At 31.4% G+C, this 19278-nt stretch overlaps 1 protein-coding gene across 7 annotated transcripts in view; it reads right to left on the bottom strand.

Annotated features, from left to right (window-relative positions):
• The window catches only part of LOC123264275, a 175176-nt gene that overhangs the window by 133150 nt on the left and 22748 nt on the right, over window positions 1–19278 (bottom strand). Inside the window, exon 1 of one of the 7 annotated variants that reach the window (XM_044727490.1) lies at window positions 4870–4893. The exons of 5 other annotated variants lie outside the window; for them this stretch is intronic. The gene's annotated coding sequence lies outside the window, so the exon portion shown is untranslated. Of the gene's footprint in view, window positions 1–3458; window positions 3483–4869; window positions 4894–19278 lie in introns of those variants that run through there. One more of the 7 variants, XM_044727489.1, reaches the window with a different exon arrangement.

The raw sequence follows: 19278 nt of genomic DNA, 5'->3' as shown, positions 1-19278 counted from the left end.
GTTGTCAAAATTATTTGGCAACGCAGGTAAGCTCAAAGATTCGGGGACTAGACTAGACAGACGAACAAACAAGACTCTTGTAAGGGGGATAAGTGTTATGGCTCAAACAGGTCTTACGGCTGCACCTCCCCGCATGGGCCCCGCTGGTAACTGGTCGAGTTGTCATTATATTACCGATCAGGCTAACGCAGTCGTTGAATGGGTTGATACAGTTAACTAAGTACGAGGACAGATTGACATTAAATTCAACTCAATTCACATCTGCCCTATGATAGCGTAAATGCTTGAGGGCAGGGTTTTTCCTTGCCGGCAAACTTGGCTGTGTATTTCCTATGTGAGGGTAGGATAGATATACGTGCGTGTATAGCTCTTTTGAGCCCAGGAAACGGCCTCTTAGGCGAAAGCCTCGCCATATATTCTTCGTTCGAGAGATAGCGTCAACGAAAGAAAACCGAAAAAAGTGTTTTTTCGGAATTACTCCGAAATTTTTCGTTTTATCGATTTAAACTTGAAGATTCTTCATGGAGCTTAAGAAACTGCGTCGAATGCCACCAACCGCGTGAAAATCGGTTCATTCGTTCAAAAGTTATTGCGATTTGAGAATTCAAAAAATAGCGTTTTATCAAACTTCTATCAAATTTTTGAGCTCGAAGAGCTCAAAAGTACACAAAAGCTATTTTTTGAGCTCGGAGAGCTCAAAATAACATACAAATTGTATTTATGAGCTCGAAGAGCTCAAAAACGTCATACACGGACAAAAAAATATTGTTAAAATGACTATCCAACGTATCTTCAAATGACGTTTCCTTAAAATAACGATCCGGATTTCTGATTTAAGGATTTATTTGTTTGACTTAAAAGCATACAGAGAATAGCTCTTGTAAATATATGTAGTTTCGTCAAAACAGGTAACTGTTTCGTTAACGTGAGGATCTGTACAGTTGAATTAACTAAATGTAACGCTAAGATAATGATATGGATCGTCATTTTGATGATCCGCTGTATAGCTGAATTGGCTGAAGTGGCTATACAGCGTATATCTCTAAAAAAAATGACTATACGGCGTATAGTCAGAATAACGATACGTATCCTTATTCTAACGATATTTTTTTCTCCGTGTAAGTGCAATTTTAAGCGTTTAGGTATAGAGTTGGCGGGAAGTTGCAGGGATGGCCTTCAGGGTCAACCGTTTTCCTAATTTTTAACTTCCCGCTAAGAAAATTGAAAATTTTCAAAAATTGGGAAGTTATTGTTTTTACCCCGCTTTTCGAAAATCGAGTTTTCATCAGATCTCGACGTTTTGAGGTCCTAGGAAGCTTCCCTGACTATTCCCGCGATGGTGTCTGTATGTGTGTGTGTGTGTGTGTGTGTGTGTGTGTGTGTGTGTGTGTGTGTGTGTGTGTGTGTGTGTGTGTGTGTATGCATGCGTGTAAACATCTCATAACTTTTGAACGGCTTAACCGATTCGATCGCGGTTGGTGCCATTCGAAAGGGTTCGACTAAACTTAGATTTTAAATACGTTGGACCGATTCGGACTGATAGATTTTGAGAAGTCTTAAAAAAACTGCGAAAAAAAATTTATTTAAATGTGGTTTTTTTTTTAATAACTTTTAAACGGCTCGACCGATCAATTCCAAAAACTAATCAGCTCTAAACATCGAAAAACCACGTCGATCGCCACCAAGCCGGTCAAAATCGGTTAATTCGTTCGTGAGTTATCGTTGATGAAAGAAATCGAAAAAAAGTGAAATAGAATTTGAAAAACTGCGACGAATGGCGCCAACCGCGTGAAAATCGGTACATTCATTCAAAAGTTATTGAATTGCGGTTTGAAAATTCAAAAAATAATGTTTTATTAAACTTCTATCAGACTTTTGAGCTCGGAGAGCTTACAACTACACGAAAATTATATTTTTGAGCTCGAAAAGCTCAAAAACGTAATAAGTGCAATTTTGAGCGCTTAATTACGAAAGTAGCGGGAAGTTGCAGGGATGGCCCTCAGGGTCAACCGTTTTCCTAATTTTTTTTTGTTTTGATTATGATATAATCGTAAGCCATAAATTTGCCTTAAACGCAATTATATGGAAACTTTTTTTTGAAGTCTGGTGAAAACTCATAACTTCCCGAATCATTAGAAGTCTTAAATTTATATATTATGTAGTTACAAAACACTGCTTTCTTCGAAATTTACTTTAAGAGCATGGATGGTGGTTTCTCATTGTTTAACTGATCATATCGTATATTATTTTACAGAACATGATAGAAAATATTATTTCACGGTACATACCTCTTATTTAAATAAAATAGAATGAAGTATTGGTTTAGTAGTAATATTATTTCTACGATACCATGGCGTCCGTTACTTCTAGGACAACCTGTATAACTACATCATAAGTTATCTATAACTCCGCAACACAATCATATACTTTTAACTTAGATTTTAGGGTGAATACTATCTTTGATTGAGTTTTTCTCAATTCATAATTAATTACATGTAGGGATGAACTTGTCAGTATAGAAAATTAGTAAAAATAAATTTAATCATATTAATTGATAAACCATTTTTTTAAGTATTAGCAATATATAATTTATAAAACATGTTTAATTAACAAAATTATGACAATAATTTTTAATATGTATTTAATGTCTTTGACATTTCACTTATAACAATCAAAGAGACCGGATAATATCCTAGAGATTCCACTTCTAATATCAATTTCATCATGCCATACACAGAATACGCTCGCAATTACATTCCCGTTGCCAGACAAGATAGTCGGGGGCTAAGGAAGGAAGCAATGAAGCTTGGTAAAGGCTTTCAGATTCCACCACGATTAAATTCTCAAGATTAATTCTATTTTTCAATATCACCCAACGAGAAACTCACTTATAATTTTTTTAGAGACGTCAATATACCTCGGATAATAATATTGTTATTTAATTTAATCCAATAAACCCGTATTATTAAAAAATACCAAGCAATTTGAAAATTATTAAGAAAAAACTCTAGAGAAATAAATGAAGTGACTTTGAAAAAATCTATATTTTTTTCTTTATATTTTGGGATTATTGCTCGTGAGCAATCGAAATAAAAGTTATTAAAGTACTCTTGACCTATTTTGAAATGCAATCGTTAGAATATTACTTATAAAGTGGCTATTAAAGTACAAAACCTATTATAAATGGTTTATTGATTAGATAAGAGTTAAATATTAATTAAAATGAAGAAAAATATTCTATAAATTTTCGTCTCAAGTATTTTATTTTTTTGCGGGCAAAGTTGACTAATCATAATTTATAATTAATGAAAAAAACTTGATTTATTATAAAATTTGTCGTTATAAAAAGATTAATATCTTTTGTAATTATTATAAGATAAATGATAATTAATTGCAAAGTAGAGTTTAATTAGTCAAATGAATTTCTATAACAGTATTGTCACTTAGCTCTTTCTCACCTTGTCTCGGCGACAACAAGGAATCCCAATTAATCACAGCGATTAATCACGTTATATCTTGCGGTGACCAACCAAGTGCAGTACTGTCCTATCTATGCGTTTGTAATAAGCCAACCAGGTTCTATAGACAAAGAACAAACTATCTCGAGAAAATAATAATTTTTTACATGACTTTTTTTGTACGCTAGTTGTCGGGAAAAATAAATAAAGTGCTAATTGATTAATATTGCAAATAGCCAGCAAAGTTTTTTCACTATTGATTTTATACCAATTGATACAACCTATGTATGACGCATACATTTTATATGCAAATGTGTATGTAAATTCAATCAATAGTCATACTTATTTATTTTTATACTTTGATTTAAACGATAAATAGCTTTTATAAATTGAATAAATTTTTTAATTTATAAAGTATTTCAAAATAAATAAAAAAAAATTGATCGGTAATTTTGAGTTTTTTTATTCAACTTTTTTTATTTCAAGTTTTAATAAAGAGTGAAAGTAATTATAATAAATTAATCAAGAAATTTATGATATTTAATATTATTGTTTTTACCATCCCTAGTAGAAATAATCAAGTTTTCACTCGATTTCAACCAGTAACTGGCAAGTCTAGTTGAACTGGCCAGTTACTAGCCAAAACCTCGATTTCATTTCTACTAGGGATTAAATCGCGAAATAAGCAAAAAAAAATTAATTTTTGTGATTTTACTGATCAATGATTCTTAAATTATAGATTTAAATATAATTAAATAACGAAAAAAACTTTTATAATGCAAACGGTAATATTTTCAACAAATGTGACTGTATATATTTGTCTATGAAAAAAAAAATTCTTAGGTGATGTATGTATGTATTTAGTTTGAAAAAGACTTTTTGCTCTTCATCTAAGAATTTTTATTGTTTGATTCGAAAGTTTATTAACTGAATATCTTAAAATTTAAAAAAAAAATTTTTTTCCTTGATCAAGTTGTTTTTTTTTTCAATGTTGTTTAAAACTAAGTTATTTTTAACGGGAAAATCAATGTTACTCGTACAACGCCAGGTCTGACAGCTAGTCACTAATAAAAATTTAGTGATGTGTATGGGTATGTGCGGTAAGTATTAAATTACAAAAATCCGCTGTAAAAAATTTTATTGAAGTACTGGGCAAGAGCTGTATCTTAAAAAACTATAAAAGTATAATAATATTTATTAACTCGAAGATAATAACTTTTTTATTGGTACAGAAAAGTATGGGCAGCCGATGTTTTTTCACCTTATCTATGAGTGAAATAGTGTTGGAGAAAATATAACAAATATCTATGATCTATTTTACTGACGTGTACGACACAGTTTCCTTCTGTATGTCGAAGCACGATGCCTGGTATGCGATAAAAACTTTGACGAAGTTTACTGGCATACTTACCCTGTATCTCAACGTACATCTTATGCACTCACACACAAATAACACCGACATAACCTTTTATACGAACAATGTCTTGTAGTGTGACAGAGAAAATCCAGCCACGGACTGAGAACTTGGTTGTAACTTTGTTTTCTACCTTTCATCTTGCACTCACACTACTATTGCTACCATCACCCTCTTTCTTTCTCGTTCTCATTCTCTAGTACGTCTACCCATTTCCTTCTCATCCTCCAAAAGTCGTCTGCTTGTGATTTACAAGCACAACTTTCCGACATCCAGCTCACAATCCTGAAAAGCAACTAAACCCAACACTACGAGCTATACCACCGCTGCTAGCATTACCGGAATCCACACTTCCTTTAATACAGAAACCCCATATATACGCTTACGCCTCATTAACTCGATAAACCATCCAAAGTAGTTCATCTCCATACATATTGCGTTAATTCTCAAACTACTTGAATTAAACTTTACAACTATTTATATTGTAATGAATTCACTTTAAGATTGATCCAACTTTTACTAAGAAAACTTTTAATCTTTAATGTTAATCAGATTATCTAATTATCGTAACTAAACTGATGCATAGTTAAAAATTTATCTTTAATTAGTTTTAATTTATGTTTAACAGTAATGAAAAGCTTTGGGTGGAACATTAAAGACAATCGACGTTGAAATTGAGTATTATTCATGTGCTGGTTTAACATATATGAGACAGAGTAACTATCCACGCCTAAATGTATACGGTAAAATCATACTACGTGATTGTACGACTCCTACATTTATGCGAGGTAAAAAAATAAAAACAAAAGTTGAATATTACAATCTTTTTTTTAAAAATTTTTCAAAATAATATTGAGACTTTTTGATCAATCGATTTTTTACCATTTATTAAAAAAATATTTACCAAAAAAACAATATTGTCCACTCTTCTGAATATCTTCCAGAGTGCAGTTATATCTGATTCAATATTAGTCAAGTATCTGTCACTCTATAATCAATTTTAACAATACATATAAAATGGCCTTCCAAGGTCTAAAAAAGTTCCTTTTATTTCGAAAATAAAAATAATTTTACCAAAACAAAAACTAGCATATTGTTTGAATTTTTATGCTTATGCTGTTTGAATTGTCAAAAATAACAAAAATAAGAGTGAAATAACAACTTTGTTTACGGTAAAATTAGGTCGTGTAAACTTTAGTAGTATACCTGTATAATTTATCCTCATAATTGTTACGAAAGTTTCAATGGGTAATAATGATAGAGATTAAGATATATAGACCATTATCAAAATGAGTAGATTAGTTAGAATATAGAAAGGGGTGTAGCAAAAAGATCGTAAGCTTAGAGATATCGTGATTGCTTTTGACCTACGATCCTAGGGGATTTCTGAACAAATGTGCGATCATATGATCTCTTTGAGATGGTTGAAGGTATACCTAATATACCTTTACCTCTGCGCTGGTATTAAGATAATCTTTAATCCAGAGTTGACGATAAATCAATAATATAGCACAGAGGGAAGGCCAAAATGAGGTACTCCAAAAATTATTTTCTTCAAAATGCTTTTAAAATATTGAAAGACAGATGTAAATACCTTTTTAAACTTTAAAATTCTTAAAAAAAAATTAGGAAAACGGTTGACCCTGAAGGCCATCCCTGCAACTTCCCGCTAATTCCATACTTAGGCGCTTAAAATTGCACCAATGACGTTTTTGAGCTCTTCGAGCTCAAAAATACAATTTATGGGTTATTTTGAGCTCTCCGAGCTCAAAGAGATTGCTTTCTTATGCTTTAAAGCTCTTCGAGCTCAAAAGTCTGATAGAGATTTGATGACACTATTTTTTGAATTTTTAAATCGCAATAACTTTTGAATGAATAAACCGATTTTTACGCGGTTAGAAGCATTCGACGCAGTTTTTTAAGCCTCACAAAGAATCTCAAATTTTGAATTGATCGCGCTAGGAATTTTGGAGTTATTCCGAAAAAACACTTTTTTCGGTTTTCTTTCGTTCACGATATCTCTCGAACGAATCAACCGATTTTGACCGGACTGGTGGCGATCGACGTGGTTTTTTGAGGTTTAGAGCTGATTAGTTTTTGGAATTGAACCTTTAAGCCGTTTAAAAGTTATTCCAAAAAAACCACATTTGAAAAAAATTTTTTTTTCAATTTTTTTAAGATTTCTCAAATTCTATTGATCTGAATCGGTCCAAATAGTTTTCAAAATCTAAGTTTAGTCAAGCCCTTTTGAATGGCACCAACCGCGATGAAATTGGTCAAGCCGTTCAAAAGTTATAAGCGGTTCACATACTTTCACACACACACACACACACACACACACACACACACACACACACACACACACACACACACACACACACACACACACACACACACACACATACACATACACATACAGACACCGTGACAACCTCGCGGGGATAGTCAGGGAAGCTTCCTGTGACCTTCAAACGTCGAGATCTGATGAAAACTCGATTTTTGCAAAACGGGGTGAAAACAATAACTTCCCGATTTTTGAAAATCTTCGATTTTCTTAGCGGGAAGTTAAAAAATATTTTCTCAAATAAATAAAAAAAAATTTCATGAGATCTGAAGTACTAATATTTTTTTAGCCCTCCACTACGTATAATAATGATCATCTTGAGCCAACATTGTGTAGAGATATCTATACTGATGATGGCATATCTTATTTTAAAGACAAATTCATCGTATTACGCTTTGAATGGAATTCCTTATAAAAGCGAATAATTCAGAGTTGAATTCTTCTTTGTGTGGGTGTGTGTATGACATGAGCTTAATACATGCACTTGCTGGCAAAAGCACGCAATCTTCTTGGACTTGACAATGTACTTCTACAACTGGAAATGTTTTAGTAAGTACTATAATCTACCGAGAATTTCACTCAGCATTATAATTTAAAATAATAATAATTTAATTAACATCACGGCTTTGTTCATATTTATTGTGATATTAATACTTTAATATTATTTCCTGGATTAAATTATTCTGTTTCGCGAGTTAATATTATAATTAATTATTATTATGGTAAACAAATTATTATCAATTATATATTTCCACGATGATACTTGTTTTTAACCTTGCGATCGTCCGAGTTTGTATTTATATTATTAATTTTAAAAAATTACGCAAATAGTTAACCCTAAAGGCCATCCCTGATACTTTCTGCTATACATATTGTCAAATTTGCCAAAAATTTAACTTTCATACATTTTCGAGATCTTCGGATAGCGATATTTTTTGGTCGAGTCGTTCGATTTTGATGTGATTCACTGCATTTAATTTAAATTTTTTTAACATGTAAAGTGATGTACTGAAGTAAAAATTTATTAAAAATCTAGAAATTAGATTTAAAAATCACGCAAAAAAAATATTTTGAATAATTTTCAAAAAATTGAAAAGTTATTGGTTTTATCCCGGTTTTTGAAAATCGAGCTCTCATCAGATCTCTACATTTTGAGGACCTAGCAAGCTATTCTGACTATTTCTACGAGCATATCACTACACGGAAAAAAAAATTTCGTTCTGGTAACCTAACTGTAGAGTTACCACAACTATACACAGTTTACTATTCGTTGTAGAGTTACACACTGATAAAAAAATTGACTTGACTCAAGAGCCAAACTCTTGAACCAAGAATTCAATTTTGAAGAAAATGATTTTCTTGAGTCAAGAGAATAAATTCTTGAGCCAAGAAATTATTCTTGGTCGAAGAAAATTTTCTTCAGTCAAGAATTTATTCTCTTGACACAAGAAAATCATTTTCTTCAAAATGGAATTCTTGGTTCAAGAGTTTGGCTCTTGAGTCAAGTCAATTTTTTTATCAGTGCAGTAACATAATGTTATTTAGTTCTGATAACTCAATGTTGTTGAGCTCTCAGAGCTCTACGGGATTGTTCTCAGAGCCAAACGGTATAGTTGGGAGCGCCCTACGTTGCGCAGTAGTGGAGTGCGCTGACATATTTCATAACCTTCTAAAATGACAAACAGAATTATTTTGTTACTCATCCATATTATTAAAAATATATGAGGACAATTAAGTTTCCAGTTTATTTATTTAAGGAAATAGGCTTTTTTTGTCAAATTGAATTTCGTTAGAACAGTTTTGTATTTGTGGTTTTTCAAGGTTCATTTGCAGTGACTGTTAATTAAATTTATTAGTTGAATATATTGTGATAAGTAATAAGTTATCGGAATACATTCAAAAGACCCCATTTAACACAAAATAAAATTTGTTTTCGTTTATTTATCTTTTCTTGTGCATATACGGTAGTGATTTTATGTCCAATATTTATTAATATAATCAAGAAAATAAGATAATTTTGTGACGACCATATTTTTATTTTACAAATAATTTTTATTTGTAATATAAGTTCTATTATTATTTTATTTCTATCATAGTACTATTCTTATTTGTCATATACAATTATTGTTGGAAATATAAATTCGTTCTGTCGCATTTATTTATTAAATTATCAATGCTAAATCGTAAAAAAAATTATTAATCAGACTGCCAAAAATTTGTTATGGTCTCAGAACGATCCTGTAGAGTTGTGAGAGGTAAATAACGTTTAGCTCTCAGAGCTCAACAATGTAGAGTTGCAGGAGCCAAACGGTATTGTTACCATAAGAAAATGTTAACCTACTGGAACTTTTTACAACTAACTAACTACTATAGAGTTCCTATAGCAAAATTTTTTTCTCCGTGTATGTGTATGTGTGTATGTAAACCTCTTATAACTTTTGATCGGCTTGACTGATCGAAACGCGGCTTGCAGTATTCCAAAGAGACTGCTGTACCGATCACTTTTTAAATCCCAAAATCCCATCAGTTTTTGACCTAAAAAAAACGTTGATTGCCGCAAAACGTTCGATGAGGTGTGAGCTCGAATATAGCGAAAAGCTTCAGGGATGGCTTGAAAAGTCAACCGTTTTTGAGATTTTTTTTCTTTAATAACCTTTCTAACGACTAAAAAAACAAAACCCAATCAGATCTGAGTCAGGTGATCCCTTTTAAATGACCTTTCAACACCTTCAGAATTCGAAAACTTATAATAAAAATTGAAAGTACTTAAAGAAATAATCTAAAGTGTGAAATAATACCGATACTTTTAAATCCCAGTGAGTAAAAATCTTTCGTCACTTAACTTGAGTTAATACTAAAGTGTTAGTAAAGTATAAGAAAGATAAGTTTATAAATGTAAGTATGAAAGTATAAGTATATATAAAGGTCAACTGAGGATGAAAATGAAGAAGGATAAGATGTAATTCCATCGAGGCTAAGCAAGCGGAAGCTTTAAGCCCCAAATCCCAGTCAGGACAGAGGGGTGGCAGAGGGAGTAAAAGACCCGAGTAGTTTGAGTATAATGTTGTTGTGGAAGGAGACAGCGAACAACGAGCAACCCATCCGAGTTTCGGGCCTGAAACTATATACGTTTGCGATGCTGGTTGCTCACTTCCCTACATCTCGGGGGCTTTAAATTTGAATGTGGCTTAAACTTACAACAACCTTTTCTAAAGCTTTGGCCCTTTGCCGATATTCCTAAAAGAATTGAAAGCTTCTGGTACAACTATTTCAAAATCTCTTAAATCCTATCCAATCGTGGGAAAATTTGTCAACTGACATCCAGGGATTACTTTTTAAATAATACCTCTTATTTTATACATCACATTTAGTAGCAACTTTCAAATAGACATCAATTTCTTTTCTTTTTATGTCTTGTTGGTATAAAATTATCGATTGATTTCTGAAGTTTTGTTATTTTTGTCGAAGGCGTCTATTTTTATTAATAGTACTCTTGGAAAATTTTTCTCATATGACCTGATATAGTCGGATATGCCGATATATAATTTTTAATATGTGATATGCCCATATTATGCCTAGTATCTCCGCCAGAGGGCGCATGATCGTTGAACCGTCTCATTATAAGTGACTTAAATTTGAGATATTGAGTTCTAAAATAAAAATCAATTTCAATTTCCTGCAATCAAAATTAATAATTTTAAAGAAAAGTTATTGCCGAAAGTTAACTTAGTTGGAGAAAATGTGAAAAATGGTCATGTATATTGTAAGGTCATACCAAAAATTTTTTTATAGAAATACTAAAATCCCTGTGAAAAAATTTTTCCAAAATTTAATAAATAAAAATAAAATCGACAAATGTGTAAATGAGACGTTATTTAATTCTGTTTATCGCGTAATTTCAAAGCCTCGCGGATTCGCTGCCAAGTAAATTTCAATTGTGCCACGACAATCCTCGCAAACTATTTACTCCTGATATTCTCACGGTGCACACTGGCAGGCAGGCACGTCTGGTCTAGCTTCTCGCACTTAGCTTGTACATCCACATATATAAATCCTTGAAATTGGAACGCCTAGCGACGCGAACGACGCCAACGATCTCGAGCCGTGCTTGCTTTTACACCCCCTTTAGAATGACACCCGAGGGAGTGTATAATGATGTTGATTTGTCGACGCTGGAATATACTCTCTAGTCTATTAACTCCTTTAATTCTACAGATATATAAAAAATATAATACTGCTCAAAAGTTTAAATATGCAAATATTCTTTGTTTGTCTAATTAATATCTTTTCTTGTTAATGGATACTTCTACTACTTAAGGCTAGGTGCTGCGTGATAATAAAGATAAAAAAAGAAAGTTTGGAAAATCCAAAAGTGCACGACTCATAATGCTCATTTAATTATGAAATATAAAAAAAAAAAAAAAAACTTAAGTCGTTCAAAATTAATTGCCGAAAAAACAGCTGTAGTAGGAAAGTACTGCACAAGCGCCCCTGGTGGAATAAAATGTACATAATATCTATAGATATAGATGTATTACCATCCAGGTTAATTTTACGTGGATATATATAGATATACAGTCTTGTAGTTTTCGTTTTTTATTAATTGTAATTAAACGACACTGAATCAATTAACCATTCGCATTCAGTGACCTACAATCGTCGATTAGAATTAAAAAAAAAAAATTTAACTCAAATAATGAATTTTTTCACAAGTTACAGTGTTTCCGGGTTTCACACATAACGGACAGGAAAATTTTTTGACCTATTTTGGTGTTTTTTTCCAATTCTATTGCAGTAAATCAATTTTTAAAAAGTATGAAATTAATCTCCATTAAATTATCTCGACAATAGTATGCAAAATATCTTGAATCCGTGAACTAACAAGGCTATAATAACAAAAATAGCCGCCAAAATGAGGCGAAAAAAATTTTTCGATCGTAAAGCACTCTCTGATGCTTCGCATCATGAGTCGTGCAATACACATAACTTTTATTTCTATGCTCGATTAGACAAAAATTGGAATTGTTTTCTTTTCGTTAATTGTTACAGTGTCGTTATTTTTATGATTTTTTTTTCAAATGGTTAGATCACAAAAATTTGAGTGTCTTTGATGAAAAATTTCAACAGATTATAGGTTTAAATCAAGTGAAAAGTAAAAAAAATTATTAATTGGAAATAAAATTAAGGAAAAATAAAACGTTTTAATCGACATTTGAAAAAAAGAAAATTATTAGTAATTTAAATTGAGCATGAGGAAAAATTCTCACAGTTGAAATACAGAAGCGATAAAACTAGTAAAAGTTTACAATAACAAATGCATAAAACATCTCTTTACTAAATAAAAAACCAAACTCTAAAATGATAAAAATAAGAACGATGTATGGATGATGCGTACTGTAACTAGAATGTTTAGACACTCAAGTCGTCAATGGATAGGCACTTGTAGGTCGTCCTTAGAACTCCCCGCTACTTTTAAGCTCAACATTTCCAATTTTCTCAGCCAAAAGTTAAAACGAAAATAAATTGAGTACAATAAGTATTTTTAGAGATTGTTATTGACAAAAAAACTCATAATAACTTTTAAGTTCCTGAACGACAAAAAGTATATGAAGCATTTTCACAATATAAAGCTTGACATCTACTTTTTTGGTAGATGACAAAAAAAAAAGTGAAATTCACAAAATGTCATGTTTGTGCTTCTTTAAGCGTATAAGTGGGTTAAATTTCTCAACTCGAAGAAACTTGAAGGAACACAATGCCTATGCACTAGATGCCCTTCCTCCTTCTCTTCATTCTTCTCCCCATCGACCTCACTCTCTTGCCCGTAGAAATACTTGGAGAGTGACATGTCATATTTGCTTTTAGCGTTAAAACTAGGCTTTTTCCCATTTCCGAAGAAAAATATACGTCAGTCCATTTTTAAAATTTCCTTTTTAAACTACTCTCTACGATTATTCGGTGTACACATGTATATATATTTTTTTTGTGCAACTACTTGATTCACTATTTTTTTTAGTTCTATTCATACTTTATTTTTAGCCTCAAGCGAGGCAATTATCGAGTCCATTTAAACTTTTTATCTCCATTTTTATATTCCTTTCTCATCAGACCATCTATTTTAAATTTAGGTAAAGAAATAAAAAATCATTGAATGAAAAATGAAGTCCATTAGCTTTTATTTTAATTAATTTTATTCTAATTAACCTGAAATCTGCAAAGAACATATTTAGCTCCAGGGCGAAAATAAGAGAAAGAAAAAGTTAGAAAATAAAAACGTTTTTTTTTGTCTCTAAAGACAAAATTATACCCAGAATGTGGAAGAGAAAATCGCGGTATTACTAGGCGAAAGTAACTACTTAAAGCCAAAAGGCCGCAGAAATAACAAGGTTGCTTCTAGTGAAACTACAATGTTATGCGCCAGCATCGTAACATCCCGAGAGGGTTCTTCGAAAATTTATACACAACTATCCGCCTCTTTCTCTGAACTTATTCACTACATTTGTATATATTTTTGTTTATACGACTTTTATAAAAAGTAAACATTTATAAGTTAAATATAATTAAATATTATGAACAAAAAATATGCGTTCTATAATAAATATTATTTTAAGTTTATTTTAACTTTGTTTTTTTAATATTTAGCTACTGAATTCTATAGCATCGTATTTAGAAAGAAAAAGTAAGGTACTGTTTTAAAACTTTTCAGTACACATTTAATAACATTTTCATCTTAAACTTTTTTTCTTCCGAGTAAATATTATAATTGAATCATTGAGGTTATTTTAAAAAATTTTTTTAAGCTTACAGAAATTTAATAAGCCAATACTTATTTAAAGTTTCATCTAATAAATGTATATTCAATAACTTTAACTTAATTAACTGCGGTTACTTTTAACACGAATTTTCAAGGCTCAACACAATAATTTACTGAGTAAAGTTTGAGAAATTTTAAATACATTTTAAAATATAAAAATTTCATAAAAACTTACTAAGTAATTTTTCATAAGATTCATAATTGAAATGCTTTCATACGATCAAATAATGAAAATAATCTTCCAGTTTTATATTTGTTAACAATCCGCTATTTTTCTTCCTGAAACATGATTAGACAGCACGATGAACGACTTGGTTATATCTATAGATATAAATTCAAGTAGAAGAATTTGTATAAGGTGGGTAGCTTAACTTGACAGAACCCTCCCCCTCCCCTTACCAGAAAAAAGAACTGCAAAAATCTTTTAAGATTTAAGGTAAAAGCCCCAATTATTGACGGGGGTCTAAATATTGACACCCTAAATTATCTTTAAATATATTAAATTATCTGTAATAAAAATAACGATCAAATAAATTTTTATTAAATTCTAATTAATTAAAAAATTGAAAAAAATCATTTTCACTTCAAAATATTAAATGTTAATTATTGAAAAAAAATAAAGTTCGCACCAGTTCATCAAATCAGCTTACGAGCGTCTATTTTCTTAACAAATTTGGTTAGAAAAGCATTTTTTTTAACTGCCGATTTTAAATTAATTTTTTCATGTAATTATATGATCTATTTTTTTTTTTAATTAACAGTACATGAAATATTTATAAAATTAAATAATCGAAATTAATTGTATGCTTTATAATATTTAAATAATGGGAGTCAATAACTAATTCATAATTTTTATGGTGAATCCCATATTGACAGCCAGTCAACAGCGCTATGACGCCTTTTTTTTTAAGTATAAAATACGTTACGCGATTATATACAAGGCTTTAAACTGTCAAATAACTCGGTGTGTTTTGGTGTTAAATAAGTTTTTGAATAAATTGTTATATTTTTAATAATAATTAATCATTCATGGAAATTATTATTAATTAACTTTAATAATATTGATTACTTTATATCAAGTTTTGATAAATAAAAATATAACCAAATGATTCGACGCATGCGCAGTAGGGACATCAATAATTGGGGTTACGGTACGTCAATATTTAGATCAATCAGTTTTTTAACCCGTCAATAATTGGTGTATCCAGATCATCTATTTAATTATTTAAAATTAATTAGTAAATATCACTGATTATCATTTTAAAAAAAGAAATTGATTAGTTAAAACTTTACTTAAGACATTACCATAAACAAAATTCAACGATATTTATATTTGATTGCTTAAAAAAAATCAAATCATAACTTTGTCTCTTATAGCGTCAATAATTGGGGCTTTTACCTTATATTTATTTTTCTTCATTTTATTACTCGAAACATCGTCATGTTCCTCACATAACTTTGTATTCCTCAAAGCTAATCAGGTATCGGATCAAACAATATATCTTCATGTTAAATATTATTATTATATTATTGCATCCATGGAAAAAATATACATAAAAACATATAAACAAGTACATAAAAAAAGGCCATTCGGCAGCCGAAATGGAAGTAGATTTCATGGTGAATAATAAAAATACTACTAGGGTTGCATACGAAAAAAAAAAAAATAAATTTCTGTTTGATTAAACAACAAAGACGTCAAAACGAATGCAAAAGTAAAATTTCATTAAATCTGTCTGAGAAATCAGGTGATTTTTGGCCTAGACTGATAATAAGGTACACAAATTAAAGCTTATTTAATAAGCTTTCAGATGCCATTTATAGAATTTTGAGGTGACCGTCTCTTTTTTCTCAAGCAAAAATTTCTCGCGACATAAATTCTCAGCAATAATTTCTTTTACAATATTTTCTTAAAGGCATTATTTCTCATTGTCAAAATTTATTCGGTATTATTTTCTTATACAAAAATTTCTTTATGGCTCCGTATTTTTATCATGACAAAAATTTCTCATACAAAAATTTCTCATATAAAAATTAAAAACACACACAACAACCATGATAAAAGGGTACAATACGGTAACTAGCTTATGTGTTGGTCAAATATCGAATTAACACACACAACAAGCATAGTCATGCTCCAGAGCCTGAGAAAATTGAAGCGGCTAAAATCAAAGCAAAAATACGACGAAAAGCTGTATCTTCAAATGAACCTAGTGGTATAATTGTTGCAAATTCATTAAGAGGTGCATCAAAGTCTGCTGTTGGTGTTTTGTGTAATCGTGTAAATTTGAGACGCACAGTATCCCGCATACGATCAACAGCAAAAGTAATGCCAGATAATCCATCTACGTTAAACGATTTAATAATAAATGCGGATTATCGCAAACCTTGGATCAAGGTACGTAAGAGACGGTGAATTTAGGGTGCAGCTAAGGATGTTGTACGCTTTGCCATTTGTTCCTGAAGGAGATGGTAGCAAAGCTTATGACGCATTAATCAAAACACCGTTTTATGAGGATAATGATGATGAAATTAGAGACCTTCTTGAATATTTTGAAACAACTTGGGTTGGCGGATTAAATCGTCGAGGAAGAACTGGATCAATGTTTGATATTAAGCTATTAAATCAATATTCTGCAACGATTCGAGGTGATCATCGTACAAATAACCCTGTTGAAGGATAACATGGTGGTCTACGAAATCGTGCTGAAGATGGTCATTTGGGTATATGGGCGTTTATTGACTCATTACGCCATGAGCAGGCCCTAATGGATTTAAGGTTGGAGCAATATGTTGCGGGTGATAAATCCAACAATTCAAAAAGCGTTTACTATCGTAGAAATCGCCGAGTACTAAACATTGTTAAGAGTTACAGTGATCGTCCTATCATCGATTATTTACGTGGCATTGCGTACAATATATCTTTTTAAATATTATTTTTTTTATATATTTTTTAATTAATATTATTTATATTCATTAATTATTATTATTATAATTAATATTTATTTAATTAATAATTTTTTTGTGATAATAAAATATTTAATAAATTTTTATATGATAATTTTTTCTCGCATATTCTACATATTCTATAAACCTTCATTAATTATAAATCCTCAATTATAAATTTGAGAAATTTTTGAAAGATAATTTTTTGTTCTATGAGTGTTTTTTCAATCAAGAAATTTTTGAGAGAGAATATTTTGCATGCGATAAATTTTTGTTTGAGAAATATTCGATGAGGAATTTTTGTCTCGAGAAATTATGACGGATAAATAAAGTTACGGAGCCGAATTTTGATAAGATATTGCGTTCAATTGTAATTGCACAAAAATACGGTAAAAGTGAAAATTTTTGCGATTTTTGAAAATTTTTGAATTGCTATTATTCCAAAACTATTTAATTTGGAGAAATAAATAAGTACACAAATTGAAGCTTATTAAATAAGCTTTCAAATTCAATTTACAGAAATCCGATAGGATGTCGCGTTCCATTGTTATTGCACGGAAATAAGGTAAAGTGAAAATTTTTTGCGATTTTTGAAAATTTTTGAATTGGTCTCATTTCTAAACTAATCGACAGATTTGGCTCATCTTAGAACTTAACCTCAAAAATCGTCCTAAAAATAAGTATTTTACGTTTTATTGAGATCCGTATAGAATTACGGAAGTTAGAGAAGAGGCAATGCCGATTATATGCCGGTGAAAATTCAAAATTTGGCCGGAAGTGCCCAAACTAAGCTTCTGTTAAAAAATTTTATGAAAATCAAATACATCGTCTCACTCCGAAATATCTCAGGAAATGCCCAAACACAGCTGCTGTTAAAAATGGAACTTAAAATTCCAATTTTAAAAGGTTTTCCACGGGAGTTACATTTTGGCACACCCTAATATATATATATACATATACAGGGTGTCCCAAAAGTCACGGACGCCATTGTAGCATCTGATGAAAAAAATAATTCTGAGACGAAAAGCCATTTTCAATTAACCGCATAGATAATTAATTATTAATTAAAAATAACGTCTCTTTATTTGTTAGAGAGAGAGCGCCAGTGTCCAGTAAAGTATGTGCCAAACAAAGACACAACTAACTGTATGACTAACTAGTTTCTATAGCTAACGTAGTCACACATATTTACTTACATATTCACACGTGCAAGCGTCTTCGTTGGAACGCACTTGACTTGACACTAGCGCTCTCTCTCTAACGCATAAAAGGACGTTATTTTAATTAATAATTAATTATCTATGCGTCTGATTAAAAAATGCCTAAGGACTTTTCGTCTCAGAATTATTTTATTTATCAGATGCTACAGTGGCGTCCGTTACTTCTGGGACACCCTGTATATATATATGTATATATTGTAACGTGGTAGATTTTTATTCGACGCCCAATACTTGGGGTATTATAGCCTTCCAGGCTCGAATCCAACGTCATGAATGTTATGTGTGAATGAATAAAAACTTTACTAATTTTTATGAATTATTTTGTATAAATACGTAACGCTGGGCGAGTAACGAAGACAGAGGAAGTCAGAGCGAGTACGAGGCTATGCATTGGAGCGACAAGGATAGAGCTACGACGATAATAAGCGAGTACCGAAGCGAGCGAGGCACCGAGCGACGTAAGCACCCGAGAGGTCTGAGGACAATCGACGCTGCATTGCCGCACGTTCCAATACGACGATCACCATCGATGACAGTTGATTAGTCAGTACTGCAGGAGTAGAGGTGACTAAAGACAGTCGTGGAGGTCCGTTGACTGTTATACGGACCTAGATCAACTATCGACGGGGATTAATTCCAATGGAAATGAAAACTAGCGCCAACAACTTCAACGAAGGAAGAAGCGGGTACTTCTCTATGAGGAAGAGGATTCGAGGCTGGACTGTTGACGGATTCAGACGCGCTTTTGCGCGCTCCGCAACCTAAAGTTAATTTCGAAGTATTGTCGCGATTTTGTTCACTTGAAATTAATTGATAAATTGTATTGAAGTATTTATTTTTTTTAAATAATTTATTTATCGAGTCGACCGCATGAAGCTTTTCCGAGCTGCTACGATGAGGACGACGCTCAATTGCTTGGTAAGCCGACGTTCTTGTTCAGTGTTGAATCCAGCGTTTCGAGTCCACGTTGTAATTTTGTAAAATATTTTGATTAACAAAATAATAGGCGAGGATTCAACGCTTTACGATTATTTTTTTTTGTAATGCTGTCATTACATAGTATGATTGCCGATGTATGAATG

This window comes from Cotesia glomerata, linkage group LG4 (assembly GCF_020080835.1).
Source record: "Cotesia glomerata isolate CgM1 linkage group LG4, MPM_Cglom_v2.3, whole genome shotgun sequence".
Lineage (NCBI taxonomy): Eukaryota > Metazoa > Arthropoda > Insecta > Hymenoptera > Braconidae > Cotesia > Cotesia glomerata.
The sequence above is the reverse complement of the archived record's forward strand: the minus strand, read 5'-3'. Positions and strand labels throughout refer to the sequence as shown.